The sequence below is a fragment of the Lates calcarifer genome, linkage group LG18, assembly GCF_001640805.2.
Source record: "Lates calcarifer isolate ASB-BC8 linkage group LG18, TLL_Latcal_v3, whole genome shotgun sequence".
Taxonomy (NCBI): domain Eukaryota; kingdom Metazoa; phylum Chordata; class Actinopteri; family Centropomidae; genus Lates; species Lates calcarifer.
The window spans coordinates 11,739,234-11,759,830 of NC_066850.1; the positions used below are offsets into that span (position 1 = coordinate 11,739,234).

A 20,597-nucleotide genomic window follows, 5' to 3' on the forward strand; every position below is an offset into this window, starting at 1 on the left:
AATTTAATTAAAGAGATAATAATGTTTGAATAAAGAGCAGAAATTCCTCTATATTTTGACCCTGTTTGAATAGATTTGATGACTGGGGTGTGTTTAATTTGCCTGATTCTTCCAACATCTATTTGTGAATATCCAGACAAACCTTAATCTAGATTAACAGCCATCAGAAAGGAGAGCTCATATCCTGTTTAATGAAATCATATTTGCTCGCACACAGCCTTGAAAGCCTCTTAAAACTGCTCTATTTACATGGCTCCACATAGAGAAGCTGAAAACACCACTTTTACACTTGAAGACTCGCTGTAATTTCCATCAGCGGCGTCGAGACAGCGGCTTTTTGAGCTACTGGGTTTCACTTGTGTCAGATTGAGGGGGTCAGTCTTGTTTTATTTTGTCATTTCACTGATGTGAAGGCCCAGTTTCTTATTTCTTGTTTGTGAGAGTTGATATTCTGCCTGCGTTTAGTTGTGGTATCATGATCAAACCAGATAGCACTCTGTTATCGCTGTGTTGTATTATTTCTATGGGCCAATATTTTTGGTATTATCAATGTAATCTGGAGTATCTGCTAGGTGTGTGTGTGTATGTGTGTGTGTTTACCCCTGTTCTGCTTGGTGGGACTCCATGTTCAAGGCAGGATGGAGGGAACCTGAGCTGCAAGGTCTCCAATAAGTACGTAGTGCCACCATGTGTCTGGTGGAGGAACTGCAGGCATTTTGTGCAGGGGGGGGGGGGCCTGCATGTTTAGATCTTTGCACGTCTAGTTTTTGTTTGCGTGTTTGTTGCTGTGCTGTACGTGTTGTCCTGTGTGTTTCCTTGTGAGCAGGAATGGGTCAGATGGCGGAATGTGAGATGTTGCACTTGGCAGACAAAACAAGGTTCTTATCCCCTTGATGTGAAGAAGACCTTGGAGGATGTGGGCTGAGATCTTCTGCTTAGATGAAAGATGGTGCTCAGACAGACTACGTGCAACAAAACCTGCTTTAAAAAGCTTATTTAAGAGACTATTGTGTAAATTAACACAATATTACACTCTCTTTAAAGCTTAAATTGAAGGAGGAAATATAAAGAGTTGAGGATGCAGTTAAAATATATTGTTTTTGTTTTGTTTTTTTAAACTCAACATTGTGTGTGTGCATGTGCGTCCCGGCGGGGCGAGCTGCCTCCTGGCGCCATGGGGATGAAGGCTTTACGCTTGGGCTGAGATTACCTGTGCGGGCGCCCTGTGTGGCTTGTTTATGAATCAGCTTTTTTGTTCCAATTTTCCCCTCCGCTTGTGTCTTTTTTAGGACAGGTACCTACACCCGGGGAAGGGAGGGAGAAAAGGAGGGAGGGATGGAGGTGTGCAGCGGCCAGCCACACCTCACCATGAACCCCTCACCTGGAGATGACCCGCGGGGGTGTTTATAACCGCGGTTTATCTCCATGGCGATAAAGCCTTGTGCCACGGCTGTGGAATGAAAACAGGTTGGCGAGCCAGACAGACAGGAGTCAAGGATGTAACGTAACACACACACACCACCCTAACCTGCTGAGTGGCCGAGCCAGTGGCCTGCATGATTGCCCCCAGAAACTCAGAATTAAAAAGAAAAGTCCCCTCCAGGATCCTCTCACACTATTGCATATCATTCACATGTGAGTTTATTCCAAGAGTAATATTGTGAAAACAAACCTGCTGCCTTTCTGATGACCCCATTTGCCCTCAACTCTAGTGATTTTATTTTTTATCCAACAGAAGCCACCTGAAATGATCTAATCAATCTAAAAGTTTAAAAGTCCAGGCTTTTTAATACTGTTAGGTGATTAATTTAGAAAGACTGCATCATAGTTTATAAGTTGCTCACATTTTCTGTTATAGTGGTAAAAAAAATAGTCTTACAATCTGAAATTTGGTGGAATAAATGAATAAAATCATAAATCATAAAATAGAAATAAAAGTACATCAAATTGTAAAGGGCAACATATTTAGTTACACTCCACTACCAGCTGACACCACTGCCACTGTAAATCCTTAATATATATTTATATTACTAATATAAAAACCATCTAACAGTAAAACTGACTCACACAGGCTTGGTGAATCAGCAGCAAATGTCTTTTCAAAAGTTTGAATTTTATGGTAGATGTTTTCTTATAATGAATACCTCTCCTGTGCTAGCCACACCTAGATTTAAAAAAAAAAAAACACGCACAGGCATGGCAGGACATCGAGTAAACCATGAAGTATCAGTGTGTTTACACAGCAATACTGTTCAGCTGGAACACTCAACTATTCCAAGCATGTGTTACATTCAAGTGTTGGGCCATTGTGAGCTGGAGAGCGGCTGTTGTTCGAGTGACTAATATAAGAATGACACGAGCCAAGTGGGCTTAACTTGAAGAATACGAAGTTCGCTCGCACACTTTGCAGCCGAAGAGCGGCAGCGGCGGTGGCGGTTCAGAATTCATCACATTTTAAATCAAGCAGGAGGAGAAACAAGGAGATTGGATTTGAGCGAGGCCTTCCTCCGCCTCTACCACCACCATCATCCACTCTTGTCTCTGCTGTATCATCCATAGGCCCGATACCAGCCGCCCCATACCGCCAGTTCAATTACCCATCATGCCCTTGACCTTGGAGGTCAGCTTGCTTTGGAGGATGAAGCCTTAGATGTCCAGAGAGAGAAATAGAAAGTGAAAGAGTGGGGGGGAAAAAAGAGAGCACAGGGAAGGAGGGATTGAGAGTTAGAAGGGGTGAGGTGGAGAGATGGATTGTGGGGAAGGTTGAGGGAGAGCGAGATGGAGGGCGAGGGATAGTGTATATATATGTGTGTGTGTGTGTGTGTGTGTGTGTGTGTGTGTGTGTATGAGGGAGAGAGAGAGAGAGTAGGAGGGGAGGAGGGGGGAGAGAGGCCTCAGCCCTGCTCTCTCTTATCTCTCCAGCTTGGTGGAGTTTTAAATTATTCATTCCCTGCTGCTCCCGCCGACTTACACATCTCCATCACACGGCTGCCCGCATCCGCCCGGGGAACAGGCGGTCGCCACGGCAACCTTATCGCAGATCGCAGATTTCGGCTCCAGAAATGAAATAAAAGAGGAAATTGGCTGTATTAGCATAAGAGGAGTCAGCCCGGAGTTGAATACACACATCACCCCCACCCCCCCCCCCCACTAGCCCCCCCCCTCCCATCACCACCCCCGCCACCGCCACCCCCCCAAAAGCTCACAGCAACACCCCACCCCTGCCTCCTCTCCTTATCAGCTCTGTGTGATCGCTGCTCTCCCTTTCTATATTTTTTTTTCTAATTCCACTCTCCCTCACCCACCACCACCTCCACCACTGCTGCCGCTGCTGCCACTGCCACCAACTCGCCCTCCAACCACACACCCCCATCCCCTCTCCCTCCTCCGCCGCCCCCACCATCGCTCTTTGTTCCTTCTTGCGCTTGGAGAAGAATGGGGTGAGTGGATGGGAGAGAAAAATAGATGTGGTCGCCGTAACCTCTGACCTTTTCAGAGGGGAGTAAACAATAAGCAATAACCTGGGAGATGTGGCTCTGGCAGCACTGCAGCTACTGACTGACAGCACACTTTATTTCCTGTCCAATAGGACCTTTTTTCACTCCTCATCATGTTATTATTGCTGTTTTTTTCCCACTTCTTTCTGTCCATCTTTCTGCCTTGGTCGAGTCCACTGGGATCTACCATCTCAATTTTTAGAGTACTGTGCAGCGGTGTCTGACTCTGACCTTAAAAAAGAAAGGTCTGAGCGATTTGTTTGGCTTTCAGGTGAATGAATGTAACTTCCAGGCAGTGTGAGGCCTCACCAGTGTAATCACTCTCTGCAAAAAAAAGGTCCAGGTCCACATTAACATCCTCCGTCAATACATAATCTCCTATAGCCATCAGCAGTCCTCCATCAATGTTAAGCCACAAAGGCCGAGGCACAATGCAAACTCTTTAGGAGACACCCATAAATGTGTTTCTCCCCTTAGCGCCTATTCTGCTGCCACTTAACCATTCGCTAACAAGTTGCCCCCCCCCCCTTCTCCCTCCTTTTCCACCCTTCCTTCCCTAATTGAAGTTAAACAGCTGAGAAATAGCGACCATGTCCCCCCCATATGGTTATAAATGTCAACATACTCTCCCTCTTAGATTGACACTTCCCTGGGGAAGAGTGCGTCTGCAAGTGTGTGTTTGTTATGGTAATCATCTTCCTCCCTCTCACATCTTTTGTGCAAATGAAACCAGCAGGGGATGTAGGGTGGGCAATAAAGGACAATAACGCCCACCGTGCTCGCTGGTGGCATTCTCCATTATCATCACCATCATTATGGCAACTTAGTTAAATGTTATTTTAAACACAGCTGTGTTTTCTGTAGGTCTCCAGTGCCCACAGATTTTTTTAAAAAGCATGACTGAATCGATGAGGGATTAACTGCAGCATCCACTTTGTTCACTCACTCACTCTGCCTCCCCCTCACTTTCTGACTTTCTTTTCTCTTTTGTTGATTAGAGTGTGCAGCTGCTTCACAAACTCCCAGCTTCTTCATCTGTGGTGGGGTGGGGGGTTGGCTGGGATCCGATCCGGCCCATTTTTGACCTTCCTATCAAACCCCATGATGGTACAGTCTGCCTGAGAGCGCACTGACCACATCGTAAATTCACACAAAGGTTTGCAGTGCAACTTAACAGAGTTTATAAAGGGTGACTTTAACCCTGTTATTTGTGGATTGAAACCAAACATTTGAACCACTACTATGAAATTAGTTATGCCCAGAATTATACTTTAGACCATAGAAGTAAAATAAAAGGTAGTAAAAACATGGCCACAGAAAATGTCCTCTGATTGGCTAGCAGGTTAAAGGTTTGAAAAAGTTTGTTTTTGTTTTTTCTAATCTTACCAGTGTTATTGAAAGTTTCCTTTTAGCGATATCGCTGATATTCCTCAATGTGTTCCCCTGGAGTGTCCTAAATAATTTAATGATATAAAAATATATACTGTATATTCTGTTCTGGTCATCAGTTTTAATTATTTCAACTTTGTTTCAAGAAGTAATGTTTTTTATTAAGTGCTCAGTATTTCAATCAGTGCAAAATTTGGTTTCAGCTCACCCAGCACAAAACAGAAGTTGAGGCTTGGTGATCAGATGATTTTTGTTTTGTTTTAGTCTGAAGGTGACTTCATTGTTCTAACAACCACATGAGCTAATGCAGCACCAGCAGCCGCCATATTTAAAAACCCTTGTAAAACATTATCCATGTGTTAAAAAAAAAAAAATATATATATATATATATATATATATATACACACACACACACAGAAAAAAGCCCTTGAAGGTATGTTGTCCTCAGTGGGCTGTTCCTCTAGGGAGTTCCCAGAACTGCTTGCTCTAAAAGCACCTGCAGTTGATTCACTTTTTTATAAACATGATCTTGTGCTTTCGACTTTTTGTCTCATCTCTCTCCTCTTACAATAAACAACCTCAATAAATAATCTTACTGATTGAAATACAGCTACTTTTTGTTTTTGTGGTAAGTCGCCTTGGTATAAGTACCATAATGCGCTCTGACATGAAGAAGAAAATGGACCACACCACTCAGGCCTTCCTTTGCCTCTGTCATGTCTGCTATTTTTATATCAGGAGCTCATTGTGATTTATTATCATGCTTATGTTATCAAAAAACTATATCAAACCCATTATATCAGAAGTGGATGTGATGACTGGATTATATCCAGACTAATAACTGGCCAAAAATGGCAAACCATTATATCACACTATCCCATAGGAATCTAATCTGATGCATTTCTCCCACTCTCTGCACTCTGTCTCAACAGATACAACACTGGGTAGGAAACTGTGGAGGAAGAGGATGGGAACCACTCAGACCCATCCACATCTATCATCTCCAAAACTAGCCAAAATTAACAGAACCATACTGACCACATTGCCCCGAGGGTTCAATTTGGCTGGTGGCCTTTAGTTCAAATACACAGTTAAATAGATGTCATTGTACAACAAGCAAAACAAGAACTTCTGTAGACACCATCTGACAATCTCATCTATTCATTTGAGTCCAAAACGGAGCTTTTGAAGATAAAAAAAAGTAACTCCTTTCCCATGAAACAATCCAAATGTCTCTATTCTACACCCCCCAACCCCACCCCCCACCCCTTTTGTTCAACCATTCATCTGTTTCATCACAAGCGCCTTAATATTGGAACAATCCTGATTGCTTCTCGAGGCGTTATCTCCTGAAAGGCTTCTTTCCCTTTCGTCCTGCTCTCTAATTCCCGAAACCCTCCTCCTGTGTTTCCCCACTTTGTAGCATCGGGCCTGTTTATTCCCCAAGCTCTTAATCTGTTTTAAGTGGTGAATACTTTGGAACAGTGAAGAAAAAGGCCTTAACATGAAGACAGCCCAGGCATCCTGTGCCATCCTGCTATCCTTGGTGGTCTTCTAAAGCTCCCTCTCCCTCTGTTTCTCCATGTGATTGTGCCTAGTATGGTTGGAGGCTCATCGCAGCCTACATGTGATTTCACATGGGCTATAGAGACACTTAGCGCCTGTGGCTCTGTCCCTCCTACACACAGTCTGCTAGGAAGAGCTGTACCACTCACAATCCAATGTGTGGGTTTGCTGAGAAGCGCCTGTAGTGATGACAGTGTGTCTGTGTATGGAGAGTGTGTGTTTGCGAGAAAAGACAGAGTGTGTACTCGCTTGTAAAGTGCGCGTGTGCGAGTCTGATGCCAAGACCACACATCCTGTACGGTTTTTGTAGAATCGCACACACAGAAATACACAGGATGTCAGCTAGTGGGTTGGTAATAGTAAGTGACAGGGTGAGACGGGAGACAATGATGATCCCTTCACCGTCCTAAAATGGATCGGTGCTGCGTCCCCCCCCCCAACCTTCACCCCAGTCCAACCCTTCCATCCCACGCTTGTCCCTGTTCCCTGGCCCTGAACAGATAACCACAACGGGACCACAACTGGGACGGGGAACGAATCTCGGGAGGTGCGTCCTATAACAGTGACGCTATGCTCCGGCCAAGAGAGTGTGGGCACAGTGGGGTTGATACCCCAAAGGTTTGTGGGTAGAAGTGTCACACTTGGTTCCAGCCCTCGAGGGTGGAGGCATAAGGGGACACTGCCTTTTTCTTGTCCAGTCGGACAGCGTTGGTCACAGTGGATTTCCAGAGCAGGCTGAGGAGCAATGCATGGTCCCACACCATGTTAAAGACTGTGGGATGGCAGCCATTTGTAGTCCTGTTTGGACAGGCGTTAGTGTGCGGTGGGCTGGTGATATGGACGTTGGAACAAAGGGGATTGAGACAAGTGTCAACAACAACTACAGCCCAGCCTGTGTTTGATTTGATGCAGTTTGCTTCAAGCCAAAGCCACTGCTTTTATTTTTACAGCATCAAGGAACAAAGCCCAACCAAGATGTCAGATGTAAAGTTTCTCTGCAGAAACAACAACCTTTAAACCCACAGAGGTACTTTAAACTGCACCAGGTATCACTACTGTTAGATTTTCTTTTCTTTGTTTCAGTATAAAAGGATAAGAAAAATAAACAAACTAAGAAAAGAGCTTACAGATCTACAATGGTAAAGTGACAAGACCAGGATTATATCAGAGTTTTATTAGGCTTCTAGTAGTGGGCTGATTACAATAAAACTATGAGAGAGACAACACAAGATTCTCATGAATACAAATATCATATGTGGTATGCTTGAGTGCAAGGTAATGTGCTTGGTAACACTTGGTACTTTGTAAGCCTGTAGTGTGTGTTTGTTGTTGTGTGCAAGTGCCCGGCTGCTGTAGCAAACAAGCGCGAGCAGGGCCCATAAATCGTGGCACTATCAGTGGTCCGGTCTCTGCCACCCTTGTGTTCTTTTATTGAATGTTATTGTAGCTGGACGGCCCCTCTGTAGATATTTCCTGGTCAGAAATCAAGATCAAAGCCAAGGGTGTCGGGGTAGGGGAGAAGGAGAGGGGTGGGGGTAAGGAGAGGAGAAGAGAGGAGGATGATGGGAAGGAAACAATGACTGATGGACATTGGAGGAGAGGGGAAGAGGGGATAAGAGTTGGAGTGGGTGGCCACTGGCACTGCTTTAAAGCAAAGAGTGAGTGGTGATATTCGACTTAAAGTGAAAGCTGGGGGTGTGAGGAGAGATGTAATGTGGATTTAGGATCATCCTACGATGAAGAATGGAGACAATCTCACACTCATCGTTTCCTGCGATTGGTCAGATGAGGATGTCTCATATATATATGTAATTTTTTTTTTTTTTTTTTTTTTTTTTCCCCTTTTTCTTTTTGTACGGTGTAGGAGTAAGAAAACACAGCAGGGATCAAAATATCACAACCTGTGTGAGTTAGGTCCACTAGTGGGAAATTACAAAAGATACAAACTTATTATGGAATGATGTAATTGTATTAGAGGTCTGTGATAGAGTGAGAATTCAGTGGGAGGCAGTTTTATAAAGTAACAGATGACCAACAGATTAATATAATCTCAGCACAAGATCATATTCATTTTTTTTTCCATGAAAGCCCCTTCCATAGTAAAGTATTTTTTGCCCTTTCCACATACTGTGAGTTTCTCTACTTTGTACTTTTTACAACCTAAGCACTAAAATGTATCAAAGTTTCAATCCTGTTCTAACCTGCAGCATTAAGCTATTAAATTAAGCTAAAATGTACATGTTCGGACATTTGTGTACCCTCCAATTTGTTCTGTTGAACACTACACTACAACTGCATATTATTAGAACATTTAAACATTTGTGGTGCCTACAGCTGTCTATGTGCGAATCTGCAAGAGAGCATAATTGAGGCTTTACGAGAATTTACTATTCCCATAAAGACTGGAATCTTCCATGAGACAAATTCAAAGAATAACTGTCACAACTGAACCAGAAGAGGCAGAAATGTTCCAATTTTCAGTCCCTACTATGGATCAAGCACCAAAAACAGTGCAACTGCAAAGGAAATCCAGATTTCTCGTTTCATATGCTAACAGACTCTATACTGAAACTAAAGTGATGAAAAGAGTAAAAGTGAAAACTCAGAATAAAATAGTTCTAAACTTGGGTAATAAAAGTGAAATCAAATTATTTGTTTTGTTTAGAACCGTCTGAATCCTTGCTGATCCCCCCGTTTCAAGGATTCTGTAACTAAATCTCACCCTCGCTGCCGTCTTCTCGGTACCTTTACATATGAACAGGATGTAACACATTAGTTAGTAAACCCGAGTGTATCTAGACGTAGGCGTGATTTGTTGGACTTCCCTGTGGCCCCTTCTCTCCTTGCCTTTAATTGCTGTGGGGATCACGGGGCGGCAGGGACAGAATGGACTCCAGAGATTGTGGTTCCACCGCTGCTTCCCAAACTGGCTTTTCTCCCCATGCGCCCGCTCGCCAAGCACTCCCAAATTCCCCCATTTACCACCCCTCTCAACCTCACACCTCGCCTGGGTAATGGAATCAAAAACAAGTGCTTCTCTTCCCAAAGATAGACACTCATTTCCAAGAGGAGACTGGAGTTGACTCTGTCACTCTTTAGTGGGGAGTTATAAAGCATGGAGTAGTTCAGAATTGGCTGAAAAAGCCAGTACACCCATCATCTAACACCCACGTCTGGTCTTCGTCTCCTCTTCTCCTCCCCTTGTGCCAACACTTTTTCTTTACCTCCTTTCAAATTTCAAATGTCTTTCAAATTTCCTTTTCATTGGCTTCTTTTATTCTTCCATTTCTACTGGCCTTGTCTCATCTCTTATCCCTTTCCCTTCCTTTCCTTCTCTTTCCATCCTCTTCATTTCCATTCATTTCCACTGGCCTTGTCTCCTTTCCTTCCCTTCCCATTGGACTTGCCTCATTTCCTTTCCTTCTCAGTGGCCTTGTCTATTCTCTTTTCATTTCCTTTCCTTCACTTTGACTCTCTTCATTTTCTTTCCACTGGACTCCTTTCCCTTTCTATCCACAGGCTTACTTACCTTTTCTCTAACTTTCCTTTCCTACTCTTTTCTTTCCTTACTGCTGGCTTCCTTTTCTTTCCACCCAGCATCCTTTCCTTTGCTTACTGATCCTTTCCATTTCCTTCCTATTCTTTCCTTTGCTGGTTTCCTTTCCTTTGCTTTTCCTTTCTGCTGGCTTTCTTTCCCTAACTACTTCCATCACTTCCTCTCCTTTCCTCTCTGCTTCCTTTCCTTTTCGCTGGCTTCCTTCACTCCTCTCCTAATCTCAGCCAAGCACTGGGAGCAGATAAGGCTTATTTAGTGTTTGGAGTTTTCTCCCCTCCGTCCTACTGGCACTAGAACATCTCCTACCAGGGCCAAGGTAGATGAGGACAGCAGATAGATAGCAGGAAGCTTTTTGTGTATGGAGGATTTGATCTCATCCTGATCCCAAACACAGAAACACACACTCTTAACTCAGAATCACATACACTCGGATCAGACATACGCTTTTTTTGGCCCACAGGGCATGCAAGGTGGAGTGTTGGAGTAGTCTGATTGCATATTTATTACAGAACTGATCAATATGACACCGGCTGTCTTTGGAAGACCATAGCCTGAATTGATTCTTGTGACATTTTTTGATCTGATTTCACAAAAAGGATGCATGCATGTTATTCTTAGTAGCAGCAGCAGCAGCTGTCATGTCCTATAATGGAGTCAGTGCTGTTTTAGAGACATTTTTTCAATTCTCACAGGAAGGAAAGTTGGGGAAAGTTACATAACACTTGCAATTTTCAAAGATTTCCAAGGTGTTTGCACCACATTTTACAAACAGTACTCTCTTTGACATGAAAGAGTTGCTAGTTTGACAATACCACCGGGAGGCAACAAACGCCGATAATCAGCTTGCCTTTACTTTCAGACTTTTATTTAATACATTTATACTATACTTCATAAAAATGTGCAGGATTCTGCTCGACACAATGAATACTTCAGATTTTGTCTGTCTGTGCAGTTTTTATTTAAGGGGCTATATGTGTTTATTTATATGTGTATTTATTAGTTTTCTCTGCCGCTGAACATGGTTTCTTGCTGGGAGTGGGTGATGAGATGGTCGCATGCCAAGAGCTTCAGCCATTGTTGCATTTATAATACAAAAAGTTAGAATACATCCTCTGAGCAGCGCAACTTCTTCAGGGCAGCTATAGCAACTTGCTATTGGTAAGTGAGAGCCAGGGATTGGTGGTTAGTATGCTAACTTCAGTAGAAGAAAAGAAATAATAGAACTAGAAGTAAAAGATTGGCTTAGCTTTCCACCGTTGAAGACAGCTTTTGGCGAGCAAAGGAATGAAGTTTGACGCAACATTTCTTCTACACTTGTAAGTAAACAGCTATTAATACTAACGTCAGCTTTGTAGTGATAGCAAAACTTACAAAAAGCTCCTGATAAAGTATCTCTACAAGTTAGATTAAAGAATCAATATCAGCTTTGATCTCTGAGTGTTCAATAAAAAGATAAGCCCAAAACAAGGTTGGCCCTGCTTAGCACAAAGACTGAAAGAGGCAGAAAACAGCTCACCTCCATCACAAAAAAGGAAAACTTCACCTTCCAATAACTCCAACATTGTAAATATTAGCTGATTTCAGTCCAAAAATATCTGTAGACTCTTGTTATCAGCTGTCAAAAGCCTTTATCTGTATAATCCTAAATTGACCCCATACAGGTCTAAGATGTACACAGAGGAGTAAAACAGCAGCTGCTCTGGTTACTGTGATTAGAGCAGTGTTTTAGTGATTTGGCAAGATGCTCTGGTGATAAACAAGTGATTATGTACATGATCCACTGCAGCCCCCCTCCCCCTCTCCCCCCTTTCTCCTCCCAAAAGCCAACATGTTGGATCCGTGTGTCTGAGTCTCTGATCTGACGACGCAATTCAACAGAGGCTCTGGAGCCCAGCTACCTCAGGGAGGTCTACACGGATAAGCATTTAAAAACACTAATCTCCCAATCACTATTGCGCAAAGATAACCGTCTGCTTGGGCAGTGATCAGCGTGGAGATTATGGATGTGATCTGGATCTGATCACTCCTCCTGGTGATACAGTATCAGATGGGTGTTTGAAATAGATTTGGGGGTGTTCTGCTCCAAAACTGAAATTATCCAGCTTGTGAGAAAAAAAACTTAAACATCATCTTACTGAGAAAAAAGTTAGAGAATACCGTCCCATCGAGACCAACTAAGATGCTCTTGATACAGCTTGTGTTTGATGTTTGGAAACTCCAACTGCAGAGAGTAATGAATCAAAAGAGATAGGAGAAAAAATATTGGACTTACATATGCCAAGAGGCCAGAAACATGACTACAAATGAATGATAATGTGGCTCCATGTATGCTGGTTGTGTAACAGGCAACTGTTGCCATATCAGCTTAAAAAATAATATATCAGTCATGTTTACAGCTTTTATAGTGGCCAAAATAAAAACAGTTATTGCAGGTTTAAGAACGGAGGAATCAGCACTATTATTTTGTACATATATCACATGGATGAAGGCACAGTTATACTTGCAACCAGTGCTTTCTCATTCACTTCTGACTGACAATTTAAAGAACATTTGCAGGTCAAAGTTCACCGTTATTGATCCTTTAAGTGTGACTTTACACAGTCAGCTGGTAGAAATAACGCTGTTTTAATGCATCCTGTGTTTTAAGTTGAATTTATGGAAGAGTCATTCATTGTTCCTTTGGACTGTGCGAGGAAACTGGAGCACATGGAGAAAACCTTGACAACCCTCTATTCAAATACTAATAGCAGCAAGTTACAGGGGCAGTGAATTAAAGTACAAGAATGATGTTTAACCACCAAAATGAACAAAAAAACATGTTATTTTTGAAGAAAGCATGACTTTGGGCTTTTCCTTTAAAAAGGTCGAGGCAAAATTACATCAGTTTGATGTAATTTCATCAGTTTGATGTAATTTAGTTTGGTATATGCTATGATTTATGCCATAAAGGTTTATGTCAGGTGGAGAAATTGATTTTAGGTCTGTTTTTTCCTCCACTACATGCCTGATTCAGTCATTTTTCAGCTCATCTCTCTGCTCAGGTCATGCTGTACCCATTGCTCTGATCCGTACAGTGGATACAGGCTCCTTGTTTTGGTTCAAGCCTCAAGTAAGCGTCAACCCAAGCAAAAGGCTTCCAAAAAGGCCTTTCTCATCTTTCTACCTGAGCGTGGCGTAACTGCAGCAGACAAAACACCAAATCCAAAGCTGATTGACATCAAAGCCACCACTCCTCTATCTTCTCTCTGTTCTCTGCCATCGCTCCCTTTCACACCCCTTTCCCACAAACCCTGCAGCTTCACCCGACTGTTTCTTCGTCCTTTCCCTGACCTTGTATAGCTCTTTTTATCCACTGATTATCAACGGCCGTAGCTGTTTTACCCCCCACACTTACTCCTCATCTTCCTTCTCTTTGCTCATCTCTCTTTTACTCTCAGTGTGTGGGCTGCTGCTCAACAGGAGGTCGTCCACAGGTAACTCGGTGGAGCGGCCCGCAATGCTAATCCACAGAAAAGAAGAAGAAAGAGGGAAAAGTAGAAGAGAGGAAATGGGATTAGGGGTGGGGTGTGCGTGGGTCTAACAACAACACCACCACCACCACCACCACCACCACCATCATCATCATCATCATCGCAGTCTTAATCAAACCCAGTTACATCTCAAACCAGCCTTGAATGTTTGCCGCTCGTAATAATGTGCACCTTCTGTCTAATTTGGCCATTATTCAGGCCTGTCAGACCGCAATTATTTAGAGCTTATCTCTCTCGCACACGAGATGACGCGTTTGTCACGCTTTTGCTCCACGCACAAACACACAGAAACGTGCGCACACACACACAGGGCAGGCAAGGCGCTTTAGAAATTCCACTGATGACTGCTTGCGATAGGAGACCCCCCCCTTACCGCCTTCACCGTCAGCCCCCCTCATCATTACTGCATTGATTACCTTGGTTGGCTTATCATCTACACATATTCAATCTCATCAAGAAGAAGCCACACACATGCACACTCCATATTGTTTACGCGTAGATGGAGATTGCATTGTTGTTTATCCCCCGAGTTTGTTTATTCTATTGGCTGATTTGTGTTTAGTAATGTCATCTATCCCCCTCTGGACTTGGAGCCAAGCAAAGAAAAGAAAAGAAACACAATCTCTCCAGTCAGATTGGCTGAGAATAGGATGCATGATATTGGGTTTCTATGATCTTTTGTGAGCCGTAATTTGATGCCACGCAAAGTGTTTAGCGGAACAAATATAGAAACGTTGTTAAATTATATCATAAATTAGTGATCAGGAGGGAGAAGGAGACGGAGATATGTATGTATTTACTGCAGTGATTGGGTTACATTTGCCATAACAAGACCAATGTTCCACATAGGGTTTTTTTTGACATCCCAATTTAGTTAGTGTTATTTGGAGAACAAACCAGCCATGTAATACACAATAAAAGTTGCAGTAATGATGTTTTTAGGCAATAAAGCCAATGGATGTGGCTGTCATTAAAGCATCTTAACAATTGCAAAACAATTCTTATCAACTGGGAAATGCTACATTTTCCGAGGATGAGGAAATGAGGCAGTGAACAAAACTAGCCATCAGATAGTGCGCCTCCTTAATTCTCTCATCCCCTGTTAAATAATATCATTATCATTGCCTAATGACGATGGTGCAGCAGTGCTTATGGAATAAGCCGATTAGGACAGAGACAAACAGCATGGGGCCAGGAAGCACAGCGAGGCCATTTACCACTTCATACAGGACAAATGAGTGTGTCCCTACCATCTTTCCTTCTCTCATTCCCTTTTTCAATCTCCCACCCCCTCCACACACACACACACACACACACACACACACACACTACTTCCATCTATTTCATTTCTTCTTTTTTTTTAACACCAGGCCATCATGAAGTATTTGATTTCCTCTCCTCCCTCCTCTGCCTCCTTCTCTCTCTCCATTCCACCCCCCCCCACCCCCACTCCCCTCCCTCTCCTCCACCACCCCTTCTCCTTTGTGCGGAGGTAATCGTAGATGCAAAGGGAAGGGGGCCGCCGGGCTCTTATCAGCCCATAACATCTGTTGGCGTGTCAGGTGATGAGATGGAGCGCTCGCGGCCTGCCGGCGGCCTGGACGGCTCCTTTAATGCAGAGAGGGGAGTGTGCAAACAAACAGCGGCTGATAGGGTCTATGCTTGTCACAATCGCTCAGGACCATGATCTATCTTCCCCCTGCCTTTTCGCTCTCTCTTTCTTTCCCCCTCTCTCCCTCTCTGTCTCCATCTTCCCCTCTGCTACTTGAGTGCCCATGTTCTTCTTCACTTTCCCCAAACACCTTTTTTCTCTGGCTCTTTAGTGCACCCCCCTGTTTTTATTTTTAATCAAATCCTCTCCTCCTCTGCTTATGAAGTTTTTATAATTTAGCCTCTTGTGCTTGCCTCATGATTACAGATGGGTGCACAGTGGCGATCAGGTTGTTATAATGGTTTTCGGGAGCCTGCAAACAGAGAGGAAAGGGAAGTGGATGTCTGACAGTGAGATGCAGCAGATAAGATGGTCAGTGGGACTATCAGTGTAGACTTACAGTAGTGTTATCAGGAGCCATGCATGCTCAAAGAAAATGTTTCGGGGGGTCTTATCAACATGCTCATTTCCACAATCATCAACGAGCATCAACAGTGCCAGCACCATCACTGGGAGCACCATCATTATCATCATCATCATCATCATCATCATATCCATCATCATCACTGTCATTATTAACAGTATTGGCTTTGTGACGAGGAAAACCATCAGGATCATTATCATCATTATCAAGGTCATACATTTTCCCATCATTTCTCCTCAATCTGCCGGTTTCAAGGGTCTACAGAGGCCAAAACTCTGAAACATGAGATGTCCATAAATGTTAAAATGAGGGCATTGGTTTGGTTCAAATTTTACCTACTTTGTTAGCGATAAAAACAATAAAGGCCTGGACTTGTTGCCGTTGTTATCCCTGATTTTAACACACCATCCATTTTCAAGACTCAAAGTTAGTGACATTAAGAAATGTTAAATATGAACTGAAGAAGTTTAAAAATGTTTATTACTTGTACTGTTTGACACTGACACTGTCCAACCACTGCTATTTTAACAAAATGTTCAATATTACTTGAATATGTTTTCAATGTGTTAAATATCTCATTGTGCTATTTGTGTTATGTTAAATATTTTGTCTTCTATTTTGTTTTGTTGTTACAATAGTGTTTTGTCTTAGTCAGCCACTCGATTCCAGTATTGGTGTGTTGCATTGTACTTGTAAATTATGCCATTAAAAACAACAACTAGAACTTGATTTTGATTTGTTCATGCTGTTTTAAACTTGCTACAGTCCACGTATCACTGAATTTACCAGTCACAGCTGATTTCCTGCACGTAAGACCTTTTAATATCCTTCAATCCAATTTCTAAACCTGTCATCCTGTTCAGGGTCACAGGGATCTGGAGCCTATCCCAGCATACAGTGGGTGGGAAAGCAGGGCTGCCAGTATATCACTAGGCCAACACACAGGAACAAGCATTCACACGTATTTAGAGTCACTAGTTCACCCTAACAAACATGTCATAACAGTCCCATTGGGCCTTTCTGCAGCATTTCTATGAGTCTGAGCTCTTTGAAAGTCCCTAGAAACATGAATTTGAAGGTTTTGTATGGTCCAGAATATATCAAAAGGGCACATTTTATTTTCTATTTAAACATTTTACATGAATAGAAGTGGATTAAGAATTTTCTGATACTCTCAGAGGGCTTGAAATGTAACGTTAACAATCTTCTCACAACAGTCAAATAATCAAGTTTTGTGTCATTTATATGAATATACGCACACAGTTATTAGAGCTGTTAACTCTACACATAAGAACTGAAATTAAGTTTGTTGCATTAGCTTGTTAAGCTGCAAAACATCTGTTTATCACTTGTCCAGCAAAAAAAACATATAAACACAATGTTTCTTTAGCAGCTGATATGAAAGACTGCATTGTGAAAAAAACTGTGAAAACTACAATTCTTTCACTAGGCCATAGTGTATTTCAAAACAAAATGATAAAAACTGAATCAAATTGGAACTTTAACCCACAGCCAGCAGAAACCCTTTCCCATCCCAAACGAAATAGGATTTCATCCCCATGTCTAAGTGCTTTGCGGGAACTACATCAGCCCCTGTGCTGAACTGTACTGCTTCTTCTGAAGCTACACAACTATAATGTCATTGTCAGATGGCTTGTGGCAGCAAGATCAATAGTTAGTAATTCCTTGGCTGGGGGTCTGAGAGTCCTCGCCCTGCCCTCTCTATCTGCCCCACCACCACCACCACCCCCCAAAAGCTAGAATGTCCTCTAATGGAGCAGGCCAGATCTAATCACTGCAGTAATTGAAGTTTACTTTGAAGCTTTCAATCTAGGAGAATATTTAAAGACAAAGCCACCATGAAACACTATCTACTGTCCCAGGCCTGATGTGATCTGGATCTAGTGGCCTCTTCAATAATAGATGAGAGTCTCAAACATACTTTTATCCCTTCTATAGTCACATTTGCGCATCAGACTTTTACTTAATTCAAAATTCAAGGGCCTGACCATCATGAGTCTTTTTGAAAGCCAATACTAATAGAGATATTGAGGCTTGAGTGATTTATTCTTCTAAAAACATTAGTCTGTTTGTAAATTAAGAACAGAATCATTCAGAATCAGTTACGTATGTGGCAAAATAGTGAATGTTGAGACTATGTGATTAAATATATTAAGCCTGTGCAGGGTTGATGAAGCAGAGGTTCGGATGAGTGTGTCTGGACAAGCAAAAAAAAATAAACCACGTAAAAAAACAGATACTACAGTTTTTACTCTAACTTTTTGGTAATATAGACATAGTCATTATCAGTACCAGCAGTGCAATTACCTGACAAATACCTGACATTAAAGCAAGACTATATAACTTTTGCTGAGCAGCAGCAGTAGCAGCCTCTGCAGCCACAAGTGATAATTACAAGACACTAGCATGACAGATTCTGTTGGGTTCAGAGTCCAAGCAGTTGCAGGTACTACAAGCAGCTTGACCCGAGAGGCTAACAGCTCACGTACAGAAAACACAGCCTATGGTTCAGGCAAAAAAACACTAAGTTCTAACACTAAGGAAAGAATGACTGAGTTTCATTTTCTGGCTAGCTGAGGTGCCATTCAAACTATTATAGGTCAGTGTGCCATCAAAATGATTTTGAAGCTGTTATTTTAAGGTAATATTGTATGATGTTGCTTTAAATATTGTACCATTAGTTTGTAAGGCCAGCCAGAGAAAAGTCAATGTCAAACTACGCTTGGTTTATCTATAAATAGACATGCAAATTGAATTTAAAAATTGCAATAGTAGCTGAAGGTAGTGCAGCTCACTTTTCCATAAAACAGTGTTGAAGTGTGCACAGTTACAGTATGAGCAGCAGTAAGCTAATAGGCAACACTGAAAACAACAGCATCAGTCAGCCACAACACACATTTATCAATAGATAAAACAACAGTATGAAAGCATCATAATGCACATGCCAAACAACGGCCAAATGCCATACATTATCAGCTCCAGCATCAGCAGCTTCATAGTATTCACCACACAAACAGCATCTGAGCAAAACCAAAACTTCAACCCATATTTATTGGAAAAAGCAGCACTTACCTTGTTGGAGTGAAGCAGTGATCTCAGCAACACATGGGCCTCAAGCTCAAACTGAACATTTGAGGCTGGGGCACTATGTACCACAGATGAGTACATGAGCACATTGACATGAGTTTATGGTTGGAAATGAGTGCAACTGAATGTAGTAGCAGTGTAAACCAGAGAACAGAAGCTCTGAAGCTTTGCCAAATATGAAGTGTGTGGAGAAAATGTGAATGTGACAACCTATGTTGTGAGACAAAAGCCATGTTGAGTTTCCCATGACGTGCATATTGCAAAGAGCACTCATGTTTACATCCCTAATGCAAGCATAAACCAACCCACAACAAAACAGCAACAAAGTGCTGCAAGATCAATTCAGCTCATTACACTCAAAAATGATGATTCGTATTCACCATTTATATCAACAGCTTAAAAGCCTCATATTGCACATAACAAACAACTACCACCAGAAAAATAAGCTCAGCCACTAAAAGAACTCAACTCACAACACCAATGGCAAATATTACAAATAACAAGATGACAGCATCATAAAAGCAGAAATTAGCAGCCAGCCAAGGCCAATACATCAACAACAAGCAGACCCGAGAGAGCACCATCAGCAGCTTTTTGCCAAACACACCAAATGCAATTGAACAGAACCAAGACATGAACTCACAACACAAATGTTAGCAAAAGCTGGCACTTACTTTGCTGAAGTGAAGCAGTGATCTCTTGCAGCTCTGTGAAGAATATTCCTTTTGGGGTCCAAAGTGCAAGCAACAGGATAGGAAGCTCCGATATGATGAACAGCCAGTACAAATGTCCTCCTCAAAGACGTCCTGAAGCAATATGATGAAACTTTTGGTCACCAGCTGGCAAACTAGCTTGCTAGCTTAAATGCTATACTAACATTCTTCCAGCAAAACAACAGAGTTAGCCATTAGCTTAACAGAGCCAAGACAGGAACTCACCAACAAGCTGCATGCTGAAAGCTGCATTTGCTGCAGTGAAGCACTGACCTCTTGCCTCTCTACAGAAAATAATATTTTGGGATCCACAGTGCCAATAACAGGACAAGAGGTTCTTACATAATGAACAGCTAATACAAATTTCCTAAGCAAAATAGCTCTGAAGCAACATGAACTGACGTTTGGTGACCAGCTAGCTTGCTAGCTTAAATGCTACTCGGGCATTAGTATCTCCAACATTGAGTTTTCCCTGCGGTTAACCATTAATTTAGTGGGGTGACAGGTGGACTTGGTGGCAACTAGTCCTGGTAAAACATTGGAGCAGGGCATGCACAGGTTAAATACCCCGCTCAAGCACAACGCATTAAAGTTAACAGAGACTACACCTGAACTCACATCAAATGTTAGCAAAAGTTGCACTTACTTTGCTGAAGTGAAGCAGTGGCCTCTTGTCTCTCTGCGTTTAATACTCCTCCACAGTTCCAACAACAGGACAGGAAGCTCCTGTACGACGAACAACCAGAACATATTTCCCCGAGGCCACATTATTCCACGTTTGTTGGCCAACTAGCTTGCTAGCTTAACTGCTACTCGAGCATTAGCATCTCTTGCGCTATGTTTTTCCCGCCGTTAGCCATTAACGAGGCTCATGGACAGACGGACGTAATGGCGGCATGACAAAACTGATCGGCAGGGCAGGAACACGTTAAATAGCCCGCCTTAATGCACTGGGGTGCGTTAGATTTATGCTGCCGTCAGTGGAGTTCGTCATGTGATCCTAGAAATCACACGTCAGGGTTCCATTTATTAAGAAAGAAAGAAAGAAAGAAATAGGCTACTAAGGCTGTGTCAAAAATCACTCATTCACTATTGCCTTCATTCTTGTTTTGTCAGAGTCAGAAATGAGGAAAATCAGTAAAGGAGAGTCCATGATAACATTA

At 42.4% G+C, this 20,597-nt stretch overlaps 1 long non-coding RNA gene across 1 annotated transcript in view; it reads right to left on the bottom strand.

Moving 5' to 3' along the window:
- The window catches only part of LOC108895916 (uncharacterized), a 232,579-nt gene extending 212,311 nt beyond the window's left edge, over positions 1-20,268 (bottom strand). Inside the window, exons 1-2 of the long non-coding RNA XR_001963045.2 lie at positions 20,081-20,268; positions 19,396-19,527 (exon numbers count right to left, since the gene is read on the bottom strand). This is a non-coding gene — a long non-coding RNA (uncharacterized LOC108895916). The remainder of the gene's footprint in view (positions 1-19,395; positions 19,528-20,080) is intronic.
- Between the last annotated feature and the right edge of the window lie 329 nt (positions 20,269-20,597).